This window comes from Mizuhopecten yessoensis, unplaced genomic scaffold (assembly GCF_002113885.1).
Source record: "Mizuhopecten yessoensis strain PY_sf001 unplaced genomic scaffold, ASM211388v2 scaffold5989, whole genome shotgun sequence".
In the NCBI taxonomy this organism is placed as follows: domain Eukaryota; kingdom Metazoa; phylum Mollusca; class Bivalvia; order Pectinida; family Pectinidae; genus Mizuhopecten; species Mizuhopecten yessoensis.
Window position 1 is genome coordinate 662884 of NW_018406324.1, and position 21817 is coordinate 684700.

Here is a 21817-nt window from a genome sequence, read left to right on the forward strand (position 1 = left end):
AAAAACCCTTTAATATATTTGCTCGAAACCTGATCTTTATAGGTTTTGTTTAGCTATCCAAGACACATTTGTGATGAGCTGGAAAAGTATTCATGACCCTCATTTTTTAAAGATATTTTTAATTATGTCAAACTTGAAATTCATGCTGAGGGGCCTAATAACATACCATATCCTTCCGTCAAAATATATTTCACACAAATTAAGTCATTCACATGTAAGAAATAAAAACTCATTTAAAAACGAGCCTTAAATTGAGGAATGCACTACATTTGTGTACAGCGAATCGGAAGCGTTAACTGTGGTCTGCACGGATTGGACTTCCGGCGTATGCGCAACGTTTGTTAGAACTAGATTCCTAAACACCAGGTTCGACTTCCGGTTATTTTGGCAACGTGGGTCAGACTTTCATACGGGGTCTTCTTTTTTGTAGGTATCACTTCATGTATATGAAGAAAAAGTTGGAAAAATACATTTATGAACATTTTGGTCGGGTAGTCATACACTTTTTCCGATTATCATCTTATGAAAAGAAAAACAATAATTATGAACTAATCCTATTGCCTTTAGGTCTGTTGTGTCCGACATTTTAGATACTAAACACAACACCTGTTAAAATCACACAGGAATGGTGAGGTTCTGTGTTTCGGGATTATTCAGTAGACAACTGACCTTGTAGCGTAATACCAACATGGGCTCCCATACAAGTGTGAGGTTTTACTTAGCAAGGCGCTGAGAGGATAACATAAATCTGTATGGCATCAGGATTATAAACTTAATGCAGAATTTATCAAACACGCGTCTCGTCATGAGGGGCATTCGTTTGATGCTAACTGCATTGCGCTTCATCGATTCACGAGATGTGAAAGCTGTAGGATAGTATGACCCTAATTTCCTATATTACTTTGTATTTATTTATTTCATACTTACTGATAAATACGGGTTTTTTGTATATGCGATACGACACAATTGCTCTAACCCATATCAGCCCTCGCCGTATCACACCCCAAAACCCGTATCAGCCCCCGCCGTATCACACCCCAAAACCCGTATCAGCCCGCAAAACCCATATCACACCACTTTTGGATTTTTTTTTCGTTTTTCAATATTTCAAAAAGAAAATTAAATCATAAGATAGTAGTTTTTATTAGTAAATATGTAATAAACAGAATAAAACACGCCTTTTTCCATATCACACCAAGTATCAACCCTCGACCAATATCAGCCCTCGGGCCTTCGGCCCTTAGGCTGATATTGCAGTGTCGGGTTGATACTGGGTGTGATATGGAAGAAGGCATGTATTATTCTCTATATATCACCTTATAATATCACATACTCTATATATCACATAATATACTGTGTTATCTAGTTAATATAACTATGTCAAATTGTTTGCGTATTAACCCATGTAATATGACTTATCAGCCCTGTGATTGGTTGTAAGTTTCAATTCTTTCAATTGTGACGTCACGTCTAGGAAAAGTACATGACGTCACACACTTACACACTGTGGTCAAAATGGTGGCTTTTTACAGCTAAATGTTGCATGAAAATTGTCGTTTTACACGAATAAATACCACAAATCTTGAGTATGTGATTAAAAGGATCTTACACTCGTTTTCATTTAATATGAAATTTATGAAACTCGTCACGAAATTTTCATTTTTGCTCACCAGAGGCTCTTTAAATTGAAAATCTCTTAGACTCGTTTCATATCATATATTTATGAAATGGAAACTTATGCAAGATCCTATATACATTGACTGACTCATTACTTTGTATTCCGTCTTTGCGTATTACAGAGTTATCTTCTCTTGAGAACAGGTATTGATTGTCACGTCATTGGTATGTGTGAGAAAATAACGTCGTTTTCTCAAAAAATGATGACGTTACTCTCTCAAACAAATGACGTAACAATCATTACCTGTTCTCAAGAGAAGATAACTCTGCAATACGCAAAGACGGAATACGTCCTTATATGACCGTATTGCTGATAAGCCCTATACAACCATTACATTGTATTACTATATTTTCACATACATAAGTATATAACTTTTGTGTAAGGAACAAATGTATCAAACGAATACAAACAGAAATTGTAAGCAGGTGTAATTCGGAACATAAAACAATTGATGAAAACAATTCAATACTGGACAGACTATTTCTTACAGAGCATAAATAAATCACAACTTCTATTATATCATGAAAGACTTTTGTTTAGTAAAATAGTTTCCGCTTAAACGAGTGAAAGGGCTTAATATAAGTTCTTAAACTCATGCCCAACCCCTATTGTATATAAATTACAATAAATTATGTTTAAAACAAAGATTGAACGTAAATATTTTTCACCGAATTGTTACGACGTAACATTATCAAGACTTTTCCATCAATATCAGAGAATTTACCATTTTTCCTTGTACATCTTGCCCCATGATAAATCCCGTATATGTTAAAGCGTATCACGACACATTTATTTACATCAAGTCTTAACCCGCATGCTCTTTAGTAGCAAGGCCTATCAAACACACCCAGCCATTTTAAACATTTTTTTATTGATTACCTATTGGAAAGTCTCCCATTTTATGCTCTTTCATACATCCAAGCTTAGATTAGTCTAAAATACCGGCAACAAAAATGTAAATGGGGTTAATGATTTGAAAGGGCCTGTTTCCAGTAATGTTAATTCTCGNGGAAATTTGAATCAGAGAAGGGGCCGTTTTGGAAACCGGCCCTTAGTCATCACATTCAAAACAAAATTTATGAAAATAAAAACTGAGTGAAACGTCGGGTCACGACGTGAAAGTTACACGGTATACCGTCACATGTGTTAGGGTTACGACGTGAAAGTTACACGGTATAACGTCACATGTGTTAGGGTTACGACGTGAAAGTTACACGGTATAACGTCACATGTGTTAGGGTTACGACGTGAAAGTTACACGGTATAACGTCACATGTGTTAGGGTTACGACGTGAAAGTTACACGGTATAACGTCACATGTGTTAGGGTTACGACGTGAAAGTTACACGGTATAACGTCACATGTGTTAGGGTTACGACATGAAATTTACACGGTATAACGTCACATGTGTTAGGGTTACGACGTGAAAGTTACACGGTATAACGTCACATGTGTTAGGGTTACGACGTGAAATTTACACGGTATAACGTCACATGTGTTAGGGTTACGACGTGAAAGTTACACGGTATAACGTCACATGTGTTAGGGTTACGACGTGAAAGTTACACGGTATAACGTCACATGTGTTAGGGTTACGACGTGAAAGTTACACGGTATAACGTCACATGTGTTAGGGTTACGACGTGAAAGTTACACGGTATAACGTCACATGTGTTAGGGTTACGACGTGAAAGTTACACGGTATAACGTCACATGTGTTAGGGTTACGACGTGAAAGTTACACGGTATAACGTCACATGTGTTAGGGTTACGACGTGAAAGTTACACGGTATAACGTCACATGTGTTAGGGTTACGACGTGAAAGTTACACGGTATAACGTCACATGTGTTAGGGTTACGACGTGAAAGTTACACGGTATAACGTCACATGTGTTAGGGTTACGACGTGAAAGTTACACGGTATAACGTCACATGTGTTAGGGTTACGACGTGAAAGTTACACGGTATAACGTCACATGTGTTAGGGTTACGACGTGAAAGTTACACGGTATAACGTCACATGTGTTAGGGTTACGACGTGAAAGTTACACGGTATAACGTCACATGTGTTAGGGTTACGACGTGAAAGTTACACGGTATAACGTCACATGTGTTAGGGTTACGACGTGAAAGTTACACGGTATAACGTCACATGTGTTAGGGTTACGACGTGAAAGTTACACGGTATAACGTCACATGTGTTAGGGTTACGACGTGAAAGTTACACGGTATAACGTCACATGTGTTAGGGTTACGACGTGAAAGTTACACGGTATAACGTCACATGTGTTAGGGTTACGACGTGAAAGTTACACGGTATAACGTCACATGTGTTAGGGTTACGACGTGAAAGTTACACGGTATAACGTCACATGTGTTAGGGTTACGACGTGAAAGTTACACGGTATAACGTCACATGTGTTAGGGTTACGACGTGAAAGTTACACGGTATAACGTCACATGTGTTAGGGTTACGACGTGAAAGTTACACGGTATAACGTCACATGTGTTAGGGTTACGACGTGAAAGTTACACGGTATAACGTCACATGTGTTAGGGTTACGACGTGAAAGTTACACGGTATAACGTCACATGTGTTAGGGTTACGACGTGAAAGTTACACGGTATAACGTCACATGTGTTAGGGTTACGACGTGAAAGTTACACGGTATAACGTCACATGTGTTAGGGTTACGACGTGAAAGTTACACGGTATAACGTCACATGTGTTAGGGTTACGACGTGAAAGTTACACGGTATAACGTCACATGTGTTAGGGTTACGACGTGAAAGTTACACGGTATAACGTCACATGTGTTAGGGTTACGACGTGAAAGTTACACGGTATAACGTCACATGTGTTAGGGTTACGACGTGAAAGTTACACGGTATAACGTCACATGTGTTAGGGTTACGACGTGAAAGTTACACGGTATAACGTCACATGTGTTAGGGTTACGACGTGAAAGTTACACGGTATAACGTCACATGTGTTAGGGTTACGACGTGAAAGTTACACGGTATAACGTCACATGTGTTAGGGTTACGACGTGAAAGTTACACGGTATAACGTCACATGTGTTAGGGTTACGACGTGAAAGTTACACGGTATAACGTCACATGTGTTAGGGTTACGACGTGAAAGTTACACGGTATAACGTCACATGTGTTAGGGTTACGACGTGAAAGTTACACGGTATAACGTCACATGTGTTAGGGTTACGACGTGAAAGTTACACGGTATAACGTCACATGTGTTAGGGTTACGACGTGAAAGTTACACGGTATAACGTCACATGTGTTAGGGTTACGACGTGAAAGTTACACGGTATAACGTCACATGTGTTAGGGTTACGACGTGAAAGTTACACGGTATAACGTCACATGTGTTAGGGTTACGACGTGAAAGTTACACGGTATAACGTCACATGTGTTAGGGTTACGACGTGAAAGTTACACGGTATAACGTCACATGTGTTAGGGTTACGACGTGAAAGTTACACGGTATAACGTCACATGTGTTAGGGTTACGACGTGAAAGTTACACGGTATAACGTCACATGTGTTAGGGTTACGACGTGAAAGTTACACGGTATAACGTCACATGTGTTAGGGTTACGACGTGAAAGTTACACGGTATAACGTCACATGTGTTAGGGTTACGACGTGAAAGTTACACGGTATAACGTCACATGTGTTAGGGTTACGACGTGAAAGTTACACGGTATAACGTCACATGTGTTAGGGTTACGACGTGAAAGTTACACGGTATAACGTCACATGTGTTAGGGTTACGACGTGAAAGTTACACGGTATAACGTCACATGTGTTAGGGTTACGACGTGAAAGTTACACGGTATAACGTCACATGTGTTAGGGTTACGACGTGAAAGTTACACGGTATAACGTCACATGTGTTAGGGTTACGACGTGAAAGTTACACGGTATAACGTCACATGTGTTAGGGTTACGACGTGAAAGTTACACGGTATAACGTCACATGTGTTAGGGTTACGACGTGAAAGTTACACGGTATAACGTCACATGTGTTAGGGTTACGACGTGAAAGTTACACGGTATAACGTCACATGTGTTAGGGTTACGACGTGAAAGTTACACGGTATAACGTCACATGTGTTAGGGTTACGACGTGAAAGTTACACGGTATAACGTCACATGTGTTAGGGTTACGACGTGAAAGTTACACGGTATAACGTCACATGTGTTAGGGTTACGACGTGAAAGTTACACGGTATAACGTCACATGTGTTAGGGTTACGACGTGAAAGTTACACGGTATAACGTCACATGTGTTAGGGTTACGACGTGAAAGTTACACGGTATAACGTCACATGTGTTAGGGTTACGACGTGAAAGTTACACGGTATAACGTCACATGTGTTAGGGTTACGACGTGAAAGTTACACGGTATAACGTCACATGTGTTAGGGTTACGACGTGAAAGTTACACGGTATAACGTCACATGTGTTAGGGTTACGACGTGAAAGTTACACGGTATAACGTCACATGTGTTAGGGTTACGACGTGAAAGTTACACGGCATAACGTCACATGTGTTAGGGTTACGACATGAAATTTACACGGTATAACGTCACATGTGTTAGGGTTACGACGTGAAAGCTACACGGTATAACGTCAAATGTGTTAGGGTTACGACGTGAAAGTTACACGGTATAACGTCAAATTTATAATGTTTCGATGTGGAATTTACAAAACTGACGTCACGCATGCACATTTGGTTAAGATTTATAGGTGGCTGGTCGAGCGTCAGAAATGCTTCGAAAAGTCACAAGCCGTTTCGTTACGATGTACAAGTTTATGATATTAAAGGGTTTTCATGCCGGGTTAATTGTTAAAGCATTTATCTGTACAGTTGAACTTTTCAAGTTAATTTTCGATCTGAAAAAGGATTTTCTTCTGAAACATACCTTCCTCAATAAGGAAACTTTTATATAATACATGGAACAATGAGAGGTAGCTAAGTTTCTACCATGCGATATTTTTTAAGGGCTGCATGAAGATAATTATGTCTGACTCAAGTTGTGTAACATTTCTGTAAATACACACGAGATGTTCAGACTTTTATGAACAATGACAGATGTCTTACAACTATATAATACATATCTGATGCATGACTTTTTATGTTGTACGTAGGAATTAAAGCATTAGACTTGTTCGGATGTCTGCCGAATTTCTGCCAATATAGTGATGTAAAATCTGGAATCCTAGGCTCGCGTGCACCACGACTCCCCTGATTTAGGATCAATATGTATCATACACGTGGTACAGAAAATTGCAGAGTTGCCTCTCTGTTTCAGATGCGTGTATCTGCGGGGACGCCCCTTCTCACGCACGGAGGATCACGCGCAGCAGAACCGTCACAATGACAAAGCCAATGAACTCCAAACAATTTCAATTTCAATCCCAAACTTCCTATCATGCAAAAGGAAATGTTTCTTTCGGTTTAATTATGTTTGGTTTTTTCGTTCAAATATTTCTGATTTTGTCTATTGATGTTTCTCTATATGGTTTTCTTCTGGTAGTTTTCCATGGGTTCCTAGGTTTCGATAATTTCCGCCTTTATGCTATTTGCAATATGCGTCCTAGATTCGCAGATCTGTTTTCGTGCACAACATGCAATAACCGGAAACGGAAGTTTAGTCATTGGCGCGTGCGTTTTTTGTTTCTGACTTTACGTTGCCTCGGCACATTTTTAGGTCATATAACAACAAATGCTAAGAGAGGCATCATGGGGTCAGGTTTTACGAGAGCGGCATCAACACGACAGGTGTCGGGTTGGACAGTATGATGATAAATGCCCTAAAAGGCCATGTAACGACATGCTCCATGCTACACAATATAACGTCGAAACATTAGTTTCCGAGCAGAAAAGTGTGTAACATGTATCCTAGGATATTCTTCACTTCTTTGGGTCTTATTTTCTTTTCAAATGTCAACGTTTCTTCCCTTTACCAACGCAAATTTAATAACCCTCATTTTAATTCATATAAGTTTCACCCACCGAACTTGATGAAAGAAAGTTTTTTCTGTGCGTTCTTTTTAGAATCTTGGTCACTCCGTCACGGATTCGTAATAATCAATTACGCACGACGTTTCAGGGTCGTTTGCGTCATTAGCAATATTGCCATCCATCTATATATGCAAAGAATGTTTAGCAAATGACGTTACGGTCCTATAAGACGAATTGTTTAATGTTGACGAAGTTAAGCAAAAGTAACGATAATTCTTATGAACGAATAAATATGTTTAAGTTAGTTGCTTCACTCTCGTGACGTCAGTTCGTGGAGTTCTTAAATCAGCAAAATCATGATCATTTTCGTCACTTACAGATGACGTCACTAAAGTGACAAGCTGTCCAAATGATGTTTTAGTCTCACAAAACTTATTACATTTTGTATGCACTGCAGTTGCTATTTCGGATGCACATGCATTTATTAAATGCAAATATGGGTTGTAAATTATTTCAATAGACCAATCAATAATTCTCAGTACCCGTTGCCCTTTTCATTACCAAATGTTATTTTCAGTATCCCTTCATGTTTTAGTACGTCTTACTTTTTTCAGTATCCCTTATCATTTTTAGTAACCCTTGCTTTTTCATAACCCAATGTTATTTTCAGTACACCTTCGTTTTTCTAGTTTCCCATGTTATTTTTAGTACCCCATGGTATTTTCAGTATCCCGTGTTATTTTCAGTACCCCTTAGTATTTTCAGTATTCTGTCCCCTTAGTATTTTCAGTATTCTGTCCCCTTAGTATTTTCAGTATTCTGTTTTATTTTCAGTACCTTTCACTGTTTTTTGTTCCCCTTACTTTTTCAGTATACCGTACATTTTCAGTATCCCGTGTTATTTTCAGTATCCCGTGTTATTTTCAGTTTTCCGTGTTATTTTCAGCATTCCGTGTTATCTCAGTACATCCCGTGTTATTTCAGTATCCTTTGCCTTGGTGCTCTGGTCTGAACTGTCACTTCCCGCTCGACAGATCTCCATTAGTCGTCCGATTACAGGTTTCGCCACAAATAACCGGCTTATTGGAACAGCCTATTGCAGCCGACGAATAATTTCTTAATGTAGCATTTAAATAGGAGAGTTACGTTTATAATCGATTTTCAGGATATTATGATTTTTTTCTGAAGATTATTATCTTTTAAAGTAATGATTACATTTCTAATTAAACCAGTGATTTCTCGCCGACACGACTCAGTAAACAATGAAAAATAGCGACACAGGTCGAAAATGATAGTACACTATAAATTGATTTCATACACAGGCGAATTATAGGATTCACATCAACTTTGATCATATTTCGGGGATATATTGGGTTCCAAAGACAGTGAGAATGAGATTTTAGAAAAGTTCCCCAGCTTCCTCTGGCAAATATATGACCACAACAGCAAAATTCAATAAAATAAAACTTCGAAAATTTCCGTCATAATTTTCATTTGATGTCATACCATGATTGATTCCCGATTACTTTAACATTATGACGGGAAAACACGACCACTTCCGATCGGAAACATTAACGTACAATCGTTTTGATGGTAGGTTTATCTAAAGTCTGTACAGAAGAAATATTAATATCCCAGCGGTAGGTTGTAAGCTGTTTACAATCCACTATGGTACATGTGCATTGTATGTCTCTGCGTGTATACACAACGAGTCACATTTAATTAAGGTTAATAGGTTCAGCTTGTATCAGCTTTAAGTGATTAGTTCAACTGATCTTTAAGAAAACTTTGAAATTACGTTTTTGTACATTCATATTTCATCTTAATAATTATGAAAATACCAATTTAATCTATGACGTACTATCCAATTCGGATATTATAGCCTACACGTATGTAACATACTCCCGGCTTTACCGATTCTTCCCCCCTTAGTATTACGCAACACGAACAAGCGACTTATAAATCACAGATATCAAAACGAGGCTCCCAGACCAGAACAAGGTGATTTCGCAATAACATTCTAGGCTTTAGAAGCCAAGTAACTTCCCGCCGTTTTAGGTCCTCTGTCGTCGGACCAAACACTATGAAACGACAATCAACATCGACTAATTGGGTTTTGAAATGACTTATGGTTTTATCTGTTGCCGTATACAAATGTAATTTACATCTGAGGCCATCAACCTGGACTGGTTTGAGTCGGAATTTAATGTCTATCATGTGAAAGTAGGAAACTTAACGTCGTGTATCGCCCGATCACGATCCGTCAATACACTAGCGATGACACCCGTCCGTGATTATAAAAATCAAAGATTTACTATTTTCAGCTCCGGAAATTCTATTATTATCAAAACGAGGCATCAATTAATCAGGTCGAGGCATCTTCTTATTATCAAAACAATCGAGGCACCAATCAGTTCGAGGCATCTCCTATTATCAAAACGAGCCATCAATCAGTTCGAGGCATCTTCCTATTATCAAAACGAGGCATCTAAACACCACTGTTTGTGTGAAGTTGCCTAAGCAGTATCGACCATGAACGATGAAGGATGACCGGATAAGGGCTATATGTAGGACAGTAATAATTGTAGAACCCAGATTTACTCGTCTTTGTTACATTATTCATATCTTCCATCTGTTCATACACACTGAAAATTGTAATATAAACGGTGTTCTGTATTTACCATAAAACCTCTGGACTGGATTACTGCGAATGTGAACAATACTGTGCCATCTTCTGGGAGCAGAAATAATAAACGTTGCTTTAAATACCTCAAAACAGATCAATCATTGGGTTACTTCAATGTGTAGTCTTTGCCAGCGACTGTTGCTCCCGACGTGAAATTAGCCGTAACCTACATATACATAAATCAGGTCATGGATTTCTGTATAGCTAGATTTTTTGTGTGTAAAATAATCTCATGCAAAGCATATTTTGGATTGAACATAATTGGTTCGTTATAGTAAATTATACCAGCCCATAAGTTACATGGTCTTAAACTCCGGACGATTTTTGTTGAAAACAAAATACAAAACAAACATAGAGATCGAACTTGGAACCTACATCTTGCCAATTATACACTTCAAATTATTATACACACAGAAAATCAAATGATAAGTGCACGGCAACAGAATGAGAGAGGAATATTGTGTCAAGGGAAGTAACTTTAAGCACTTCTAAAAAGAAGGGAGATTACTCCAAATTTTAAGTTTGGGCGAGGAACTCTTCTTCGCGATAAAAACTGATGCAGTGGTACCCAGTTCCATAGCATAACATATTTTTTCTGTCTTATTATACTTCTTTTAACCAGATATTTGTCTTTAATTTTGAAATTGTGCAGTATAAGATTGACAGCGGATCAGTCCTGAGTTTTACTGTGAGATTATTTTTTGTTTCAATAAAGTCAAATTTCGATCAACTGGTATGGAATATTTCTGTAAAACGATCTAAAAAGATTTGTTTGATATAGAATATATCTGTAGAGAAAAAAACTTTAACAATAATTTCAGTGCTAACGGTTATGAAATACAAATGCATTATAATTTGAACTTAATGGCACGTTTTACGTTGATATGAAAAAAAAAAAATCATTACAGTATTTACAAATTAATTTAACTAATGCGGATTTTCACCAAAATTTCCCTAATACAGACATTTCATTACACAATCGCTAAAGGATTGAAGTTTTTTTTTTTTAAATTTCATACTTGGATGCGGGCATAGTGAATATGTATGTAATCGATTTGCGTTTACGCCGGCATGAACGTTAAAAAAAGTACCGGTTAATGCTTATTTTTACATTCTGCATTTTTAGTTATTATTGACCTAAAAACAGATATTATACATTTGTTGACTGGGTTTGAGGACAACATGTGATATGTTGAACCAGGGGACCAAACTGTTGCCTGAGACCGAATACTCACTATTTCGAATATGTCTAAAACATAACCTCAATATTTCGAATATTCTAAAACGGATTCTCAATATTTCAAATATTCTCATTATTGCGTTTTTTAAACTTCAATTTTTTTTAAATAATCCTAACTTGGATAATTTTGCTTTCATATAGTTGTTAATCAAAACTGATTTACTTTTTTAAACAACTTCTTTTCTTTTATATGCTTATTCCGAAATGAAACCGTCCTTCCAGCTGTACACTGTACTTTGGAACCTTATGTTGAAAGGTTAACGAAATTCGACTTTGTGTACATTGTTATTGACGTCATACCGAGATTCAGACCGCATTATCGATCTGTCTGGTGTCGATTTTAGGGGAAAGGTTGTTGACCTGCTGTAGCGCGTCGCATGATTGTGAGAGACAATTAAAAAATAATAGGTCGACACCTATATAAAGACGTAGGCCTGTTATATCCGACAACAAACAGGTAAATACATATATTACCTACACTTCTCGTGTACCGGATAAAAGACAGGTAAATACCTATATTACCTACACTTCGTGTTTACTGGAAAAAGAAAAGTACATACCTGCATTACATAAACTTCTCGTGTACCGGAAAAAGACAGGTAAATACCTATATTGCCTACACTTCTTACTTACTGGAAGAAGACGGGTAAATACGTTTGATTGCAAAGACCTGGTGTTATAAAAAAACCTAACAGGTAAATACCTATATGACGTACAATTTTTGTTTACCAGAAAAACCAGGTATATACTCATATTACATACAACTGTCGTACATTGTATACATCACGTGACATAACAGACAGTTGTTTACGAGACCAAACAGTCCTCACTATGACGTCAATAACTATTTTTCACTGTTGTTTCACAATACCACATGATCAAAACACTTATGTTTCACGTCTCAGCTTCGATTACTTCTTGTCCTTAGACTACAGAAAACAGGACGATATCGAGCCGTCCGCAGTGATCCGGTCCCTGCTCCGGCCAGTCATTAGTATCAACGTCAGTCGTCATCATGGCTTCATTACGTCGATCTCCACTAAGTATCGACAAAACACCAGTATATGGGGCAGAAAGGGAATCGCAGTTTATTAAGGAGAACCAATCAATAGCGCTGTTCAGATGCAAAACCTAATGACGTCATTATTTCAATGATAAATATCATCTCAAAAATTAAGGTCATGCGGGTTGTCCTAAATCAGACATTCCTACCTGCACTTTAGTTTTCATTTCATATGTGATTTTATGAAACGACTCTTGGGAGTTTTTATTTTTGCGAGCCTTGGCTTGGAAGTGAAAACTTCGAGATGAGTTTCAGAAAAGCTCATATCGTTGATATGCAAATTTAAGATACTTTTTATCACATAACTCAGAAAACTTACATTTTGACAGGTTTTAAAGCCAAAATTTAGAGGGCTGAATCAAACTGAGACAGCCATTTTGTTGCGCCATTCACAATTTATGACGTCATGTCATTGTCCATATTATGACGTCACAATCGATTTGTGACTGGCACAGCCAATGAAAAACGCTCCAGGGTATATTACACAAGTGACATATGTAAAAATATTACACGGGCGATTTCACTGGATAACAGGCCGATCATATATGATAAAACATCATTTGGTCAGATAAATAAAACTCTTATGAGAAGTACATGTTACTATTATATACAATGTCGTATTAATGATTACCTTGGACTAAGTAAAGAACGCGCAAATACTTCTACTGCTGAAAATAACGATATTACTCGTAGAGAAAGTTTCATGTAAAGATTGTATCAATCTATCTAGGTAAAACATCTCATGCGCTTTGTTGTAAAAAATCCCACTACTGCGTCATCAATGTATGCACCACTACCGCGTCATCAATTTAAGCACCACTACCGCGTCATCAATTTAAGCACCACTACCGCGTCATCAATGTATGCACCACTACCGTGTCATCAATTTATGCACCACTACCGCGTCATCAATTTATGCACCACTACCGCGTCATCAATGTATGCACCACTACAGTGTCATCAATAAAATGATGCATAACCAGAGTCGCATTATCAATTCTGTCACATATTTCATGCATCATTGATGATGGCGCGGTGCACTAGGTTCACCATTACAACTTAGTTTTACGGTAGGAAAGTGTGAGAGAAATAATCAATCACTCCTGTGCTATATTTACAGGGAAATGTCAACCCTTGGGATAGGCTTTTTGAAGTTTAAGACTCGACAAAGCCTCGTTCTAAACTAAAATAATTTCCCTCTTGGGACGAGATTTCCCTGTCTGCATTACACAAGAGTGATAGATTTTATTAGTCTTAAAACATTTTTTTTGTGTATTATCTTATCTTTTGACGCATCCCATAAAAAGGATTCTCTTGGATGAATGGAATGAAAAAGGGGCAAGGTCGTATTTGGTTCAAGGCTATGATGGGTAGGGTCCGAAATCATTTCCGTTTCAAGGTTTTGATGATAAGGGGTAAGGAAGTGTTCGCGCGGGCCTGGCGTCAACCTCGTAAATATGGAAAAGTGGCACAATGGTTGTGGACATTTTTGGAGAAAAAAAATGGATATTGAAAGAAAAACTATTCGCTTTTCCATAGATACTAAACAACTTTTATACACCCGTCATGAATGTGAACTTTTTTACGAGAAAGTTAGGTGGGGTCATTTTTTGACATCGATAGCTTCCAACCCTCTAGTATAATGTATCATTATTTTTATCGAGCGTTGATCGATTAAAGCAACACACAAAAGTGAATGCACATTAACACATTTGATAAAAGATATAATATTCAAAACCAAAATCATTACACTGCATCGTACAGCTGTTTCCGTCCTTCTAGGACTCATTGGAGACTCTAGTAGGGGCCAACAATCGGTAAATCCAAATAAGTCATAACTAATGGTGAATTACAGGGGAGGTGCGTTAAAACCCCAAAAAAATATGAATTTCAAAACTAAGAGAAGTATTGGTTATAGGAAATTGAGTAATGAGTAAAATGTGTTTCTCCCACAACCACTGTAGGTTTCCTCACTCCCACAACCACTGTAGGTTTCCTCACTCCCACAACCACTGTAGGTTTCCTCACTCCCACAACCACTGTAGGTTTCCTCACTCCCACAACCACTGCAGATTTCCTCACTCGATTCATTGGATAAACCTGCTAGAAGTTGGTAAACATTTTTAGTTACCCACTATGATTTCATTGGTCAATCTTTGATTTATGACGTCATGTAATGTTCAATTCTTTTCGACGTCATTTTCTATTGTCACGTCATGCTCCATGGCAATTGTTTTCCCTATCGGAAACACGCATGATGTATTTTCCAGGGGAAAAGTGTGTTTTTCCTGATAAAATACGAACGTTATGGGAGAAACAGGTCCACAAACTCGTGATGATTATTTATCATGTTTATCCAACTCTCGTTAGTTAATTTTCAAATTGTAAAAGACACTCGGTAAACCTCGTGTCTTTATACAATTTGAAGAATAACAAACTCGAGATAGGTAAACATGATAACCAACCATCACTCGTTGTGAAACCTCTACATATCAACCCCTTAAAACATTAAACGTTGTCCTCTGCACACACCACGATATGTGTAAAAACATGTCTACTCTTACAAATTCTCATGTCTCTGTGGTACAAACATATCTACTCTTACAAATTCGCGTGTCCCTGTGGTACAAACATATCTACTCGTACAAATTATCATGTTCCTGTGGTACAAACATATCAACTCTTACACATTCTCATGTCTCTATGGTACTGACATATCTATTCTTACAAATTCTCATGTCCCTGTGGTACAAACATGTCTACTCGTACAAATTCCCATGTTCCTGTGGTACAAACATGTCTACTCTTACACATTCTCATGTCTCTATGGTACAAACATATCAACTCTTACAAATTCTCATGTCCCTGTGGTACAAACATGTCTACTCGTACAAATTATCATGTCCCTGTGGTACAAACATGTCTACTCGTACAAATTATCATAACCCTGTACTGTATGGGCGAGAACTATAAGTGTTTTAGAGGGAATTACAATGTACACATATATGTTTTGGGTAAAATCCGTTAACGAACTACTTGTACATCAATCATGCGCCCTGCAGTCTATATAAAATGTCCTAATTCTGGTTCACGCGGAACAGATTAATGTTTGCTTTACAACGGTGTTCGCAAATACCTCGCTTTACAACTCTTCGTCTGAAAAGCATGTAAAAGATACAGAATATCTGTCATATCAACGAAAAGGAAGACTGTGATCCTTGTCCCCAAGAGGCTTGTAAAGTATGAGTTTTACTGTGCTGAGTATGCAGGTAATGCATGGTAAGTTGCGATGTATGTTTTTCGGGAAGACTTATCGGTGTGTGATGGACATTTGACGGCTTGGGACTTACACGGCGGCTTGTATCAGGACTTGGTAATGGCTTGGAGTCTCAGTCCCATCTAATGGAACCGCGCGTCATCTCCGAATGGCGACTGTCAATCGGAACCCACCGAATATTGGGGCACCGCAAGGGGGTACCATCTGAACCAATGGGTGCTTGGGCAGTACAAGACTTCACATTGATACGGATAGTGTTGTTGTTATGGCGCCACAAAAAAAACAGAGAAACATACAATATAACCATCAATTCATCTGAGTCCTTACTAAAACTAATAAACTGAATAAAAAGTTAAGTTGGCCCGTATATATAGAATATTGTATATTACACATTGGATGCAACTTTAATGGGAACTTATTCCTGCAGGTCGGGGATCTAGAAAAGAATACACCTGCAGAACGTGACCCATTGCATGTATCGTAATAAGCGACTAATGAGGGAACCCCCTGCAAAATTGGGGAATTGCTTTTGTGCCCTATTCTTGGACACACTGAGGCGACCAAAATAAATATGCTGCCCCCATTGCTATCTTTGGGATCTTTATATTTCTTTCTTGTTCTAAATACCTTTTATTTCCTAGCATCTTGTTTGGCAATATCTCACTTTTGTCTTTAATGTTGAGCGTTCGCCCAGGTGGGGAAGGTCATGGGTCCTGTCTCCAGGCCGGGACATACATGTACAAGAGTCCTTAAATATGGTATTTGTTGTTCCCTGCGTAACATTCAGCATTAATGGGAACGGCAACAACTGGTTCACCCGTTATCAGTATAATGTGACCGGGAGGAAGGCTTTGCTGGGTGCCTTCGGCATGGTATTTCAGTGAGATAGCACTATAAAGTCGGAATCAGATCCGCGCTATCACAATGAGGCAAATACACCAATATACCCTGCCTTCAGCACATATACACACATGCACGCTTACACAACACGCATGAAGACACGTCCTTAAATGACCTAAGCTGTTAATAGGACATGAAACAAAATATAACCAAACCAAACCAAACTATTAGACAATGGAAACTATTAGAGAAACAATGTCAGGATACTAGAACTGTAAATGGGTGAGAACACCACTTCAACCAGACAGTGAATTGTTCATGATAAAGTAACCCCGCAGACATCACAAGTAACACTACAAACCAAACAAGTAAACATAAGGACCTTTAATTAATACAGACATGGCAGGTTACATACCTCCCAAGTAACATTAATATAGTATAGGCCTTACAAGTATCACAACACATCTTACAAGTAACACTGCACACCTTACAAGTAACACTACACACCTTAGAAGTAACACTACACACCTGACAAGTACATTACACACCTAACAAGAAACACTACAAACCTTACAAGTAACACTACAGACCTAACAAGTAACACTACACACCTTACAAGTAACACTACAGACCTTACAAGTAACACCACACACCTTACAAGAAACACTACAGACCTTATAAGTAACACTACAAACCTTACAAGTAACACTACAGACCTTACAAGTAACACTACACACCTTACAAGTAACACTACAGACCTTATAAGTAACACTACACACCTTACAAGTAACACTACAGACCTTACAAGTAACACTACAGACCTTACAAGTAACACTACACACCTTACAAGTAACACTACAGACCTTACAAGTAACATTACAGACATTACAAGTAACACCACACACCTTACAAGTAACACTACACACCTTACAAGTAACACTACAGACCTTACAAGAAACACTACAGACCTTACAAGTAACACGACACACCTGACAAGTAACACCACACACCTTACAAGAAACACTACAGACCTTAAAAGTAACACTAGAGANACAAGAAACACTACAGACCTTACAAGAAACACTACACACCTTACAAGTAACACTACACACCTGGCAAGTATCACTACAGACCTTACAAGAAACACTACACACCTTACAAGTAACACTACAGACCTTACAAGTAACACTACACACCTGACAAGTATCACTACAGACCTTACAAGAAACACTACAGACCTTACAAGTAACACTACAAACCTTACAAGAAACACTACACACCTTACAAGAAACACTACAAACCTTACAAGTAACACTACAGACCTTATAAGTAACACCACACACCTTACAAGAAACACTACAGACCTTAAAAGTAACACTAGAGACCTTACAAGTAACACTACACACCTGACAAGTAACACCACACACCTTACAAGTAACACTACAGACCTTATAAGTAACACCACACACCTTATAAGAAACACTACAAACCTTACAAGTAACACTACAGACCTTATAAGTAACACTACAGACCTTACAAGTAACACTACACACCTTACAAGTAACACTACAGACCTTATAAGTAACACCACACACCTTATAAGAAACACTACAAACCTTACAAGCTACAGACCTTATAAGTAACACTACAGACCTTACAAGTAACAATAGACACCTTACAAGAAACACTACACACCTTACAAGTAACACTACACACCTGGCAAGTATCACTACAGACCTTACAAGAAACACTACACACCTTACAAGTAGCACTAGAGACCTTACAAGTAACACTACACACCTTACAAGTAACACTACAGATCTTATAAGTAACACCACACACCTTACAAGTAACACTACACACCTTACAAGTAACACTACACACCTTACAAGTAACACTACAGACCTTACAAATATCACAACAGACATTAAAAGTAACACTACAGACATTACCAGTAACATTTCAGACCTTACAAGTAACACTACAGACCTTATAAGTGACACTGCAAACATAGCTAGTATAATATAACACTATAACACTATAACAAAACAAGTTACATGAAAGAACGCTGCGCGAGTTTCTAGTTTCCTTGTAGATAAGAAACAAACCACGTAAATCAAAGGCATATTTTTCTTTTGTATCCTCATTATATTCGAAATTCGAATCTTGAGTTAAACGTGTATAATATATTGATTTTACCTAAATATTGCCACATTATACCGTATTCTATCGCTCAAATGTTATCAGACAGATTATCGAAAAACATTTATATCAACTATTCCGTTATACAGAATACATGAGATAAATTATTCCGTTTCGTAACAGATTCTTCGAGTTAATATCAGGCAACATCAGTATATGTTATAAATAAAATTAATTGACAGTCTTTTACTGAACTTTAATTGATAACCGGCGAAGTCGTGATTAAGGAATTCATATGAAAGTGAGTTCGATTTCCTTTCACAATATGGGTGATTTCTATTTATTTTTAAAATCTTGACAGTCAATTCTTATTCAGTGTTAATGCAATTCCATACATATAGTATACAAAACTGTGATACTCACAATTCTGCAACATAAGATGTCGTTTATCAAATTAAAATAATTGCAGATTTACATTTTTTGGAGAAAAAACTTTGATTGATGATGCCTTTTCCTTTCTCCTTCTGTTATTTCTGTTTTTAACTTTGATTTAACGCAGATTGTAACTTGTTTTGAAATGTTACATATGTAATATGTGTTTCCAATTTGTTTAACATCAAAAGACTATCAAATTATTTTAAACACAAACTTTGTTTCAGCTCAACATATTAAAATATCTATCATTTGTAAAATCTTGATTCCCGAATAACTTCTACAAGATAGTAAAATAAATTAAAAATTGAAACAGAATTTGAAATACCTATTCGGTTCGGACCCTGAGAAATATCGCGGTATGCTAATGCACTACTCATATTGACCTACAGATATTAAACATGCTACTTCCTCATAACTATGTTCACTAGTTAAAACGTGGGAACAATTTCATAATGCTGACATATTTGGCATAGTTCAAATATGCCTGGCTACTTTGCTTTTTGCTGCTATTTCTTTTCTCTATGTCACTGGCCACTGTTCTTTTTTTCCTGCTATCTGATTTCTCCATGTCAACGAAAAAGACATTAAATACCCAGTTCATGTTGGCGGATCGTAGACATGTAACTGAATTTGTTAATTCTTAATACAGTTTTAATTCAAACATAAGTGCTTGATATCAAAACTGGCTAGACTTGTCAACAAGAGATAAGTCACATCAGTAATTGTTTCTAAGCGGTAATTTGTACACTTGCGGACAAGCTATGGCGGTCACATCAAATCCTATATATATTGTGTTATTCACGTGGAAAAGTATGATCCCCGTCAATAGTTATGAATACATGATCAATATTGGTTTCGTCTGCAGATATTACAATAAAGAAACTATATAGTAAAGAAAATGTATTACAGATTATTTACTGGGATAACAGGCAGGCTATAAAGCCTATTATTGGGAAACATTAAAACTCGCGTGCAATTCATCAATATTTAGCAACCGTTCATTAATTCTGCAGGTAAAAATCGTTAGCTGATATAATAGGGCTTTGCCAAGCAGTCGCGTACAATATGTAATTAAACTTGTGTAAATAATCTACAAGAAATTCTTGTAAAATGCAACTGAAGGTAAAAAATTCGATATGTTTTGAACATTTTCTTACAATTCTTATTAGCGCGGCACTGGCTATCTATAAGCAATTAAAAGGAAAACTAATATGTCTGCAAGAATTACTACTAAAGTAGAAAGAAGAGCTATATATTGTTGCTTCGTTATCTCAGTTTTAGTTTTTTTCTATAGAATTAAAAACAGTGCAGGAAGACTTACCCCAGTCAACGTTGCGGCGCCTTGGCCAATACAGGCTTACCCATAATGCATCAGAATTTTGATAAAAACGAAAAATTAGTTTTCCAATAAGGTATCACTCCGCATGCCCATGCTAAGTCCTGTAAACGCTTTACTCAAATGCGGTTTTTAGAGTGGCTTACAATCTTGCTGGAGTCTCTGACCTAGGGCGAACAAGAACTATATAGCATTCGAAAGAACTGGTACTTAATTAAAGTACCCGCCGTTAAGCACTTGACAAGTTGGCATTATTCGATCGCTCTGACGTTGAGCGAACATAGAATGCAGACTCTTGGCCATGTTTGACTTGGTTACATCCGGATTGTCGAAGAAATGTTCAAGTTTGGTCAGAGGCTTGGTGACACGCCATAAGCCAGTGGAGTTACTGAAGCGACAATCAACAGAATCTGTGATAAGATGAGCCGATGATAGGACTGGTGGCGGTCCCCGGGAGGAGGAATCAATGTTCAGACGTCCACCATTGCCGATAGCTTCACCGTCCTATTACCCGCTTCGCCAAACACGCTCTCAGCAAATTAGCCACGCGGTTAGCACGAGCTCACGTGTCAACCCTATTTGCATATTTCAAATTAAAAATATATACCCTGCCACCATAGAATCTGTGGGCTACTAATTGACGAGGCAGTAAGATTATTGTGTTGAGATATACAAGGTATGGAGGTACTGGGTCTATATTTGCTCTGTTTGTACATCACTCTTGGTAAAGGGATTACAAAACCTGAATCTTCAATATCAATCGTACAAGAGAAAGCAAATAAAGGTAATTTGGCCAACTAGAAAAGCGGCCGTAAGAAAGTGCTTATTTACTGACTGGGTTGACGCTAGCTTGTTCTGATCGATGTGTCCCCCGGTACGAGGCCCGGACAGGGGGTTATTATGACAGTGGTATCTTAGATTCCAAGTCGATCACAATCCACTCCAGGGGAACTTATAAGGAACAGAATACACTGCTAATTTTGAGGACAGTGCCGGCTGCGCCCGCACTCCAGGGAATAGTGTACGGATCGCAATTTGGAGTATATTGTACGTATACCTAGGTCGCATTCCGGAGAAAAATATTCCCCTAGATCCTACTCCGGAGAATAGTTTACACCTATATCTCA

General features: G+C 37.8%; 1 protein-coding gene across 1 annotated transcript in view; it reads right to left on the bottom strand.

Moving 5' to 3' along the window:
• Positions 1 to 20710, bottom strand: part of LOC110451406 (acetylcholinesterase-like) — a 128962-nt gene extending 108252 nt beyond the window's left edge. Inside the window, exon 1 of the mRNA XM_021499404.1 lies at positions 20676 to 20710. The gene's annotated coding sequence lies outside the window, so the exon portion shown is untranslated. The remainder of the gene's footprint in view (positions 1 to 20675) is intronic.
• Between the last annotated feature and the right edge of the window lie 1107 nt (positions 20711 to 21817).